The sequence below is a fragment of the Egretta garzetta genome, unplaced genomic scaffold, assembly GCF_000687185.1.
Source record: "Egretta garzetta isolate BGI_Z169 unplaced genomic scaffold, ASM68718v1 scaffold607, whole genome shotgun sequence".
Taxonomy (NCBI): domain Eukaryota; kingdom Metazoa; phylum Chordata; class Aves; order Pelecaniformes; family Ardeidae; genus Egretta; species Egretta garzetta.
Genome location: NW_009260178.1, coordinates 463210 through 463954, shown reverse-complemented (window position 1 = coordinate 463954; position 745 = coordinate 463210).

Below are 745 nucleotides of genomic sequence, written 5' to 3'. Positions count from 1 at the left end.
GCTGTGTGTGGCTGGCCAGGGAGGGAAAGGGGAAAACGGTTGCAGAACCGCACCGCAATGGAAACTGCGGAAAGAAGTGCCGTTGGTTTGGTTGGAACATGGGTGGGCATCAGTGCATGTTGCTTCCGGGGGATGCAGCCTCTGTTTTCTTATACTTTGATGTTGACAGGGTAAATATTTTTCTACTGTAACATGCAGTAGTCCTAATGGTTTCATACAGCACATTTGCAGGTTGTGTTTTCCTTACTTGCTCTCATTGCATGCGTAACAATTACTTGTACTAATTTGTAGTGAACCTGTGACATTTTTATAATTAGATCTGTCTTGCCCTTATTTGTTCCCAATTTATAGCTCCAATTTTTATTGCTAGCTGTATGTTCTTACATTCCATGGTAGTGAAGTTCATTTGCTCTATTAAATCCGTTACTTTTGTTTTGTCTTTCTGAATAACAGTCAGGTTCTCGTTTGAATTATTGATGTTCCTGACCCTGTCATCACAAGTTTCCATTAATGTAGTTGTACTTTACATTGCAATATAAACAAATTCGGGCTTCAGTTTTTAAATATGATGCTTGGTCCATTAAAAAAGCCTCCTGTTAACATTTTGTCGTGGTTTAACCTGGCTGGCAACTCAGCACCACGCAGCCGCTCGCTCACTCCCCCCCTCCCTCTGTGGGATGGGGGAGAGAATCGGGAAGAAAATAAAAGGTTAGAGCCGAGGGCTGAGATAAAGACAGTTTAATAA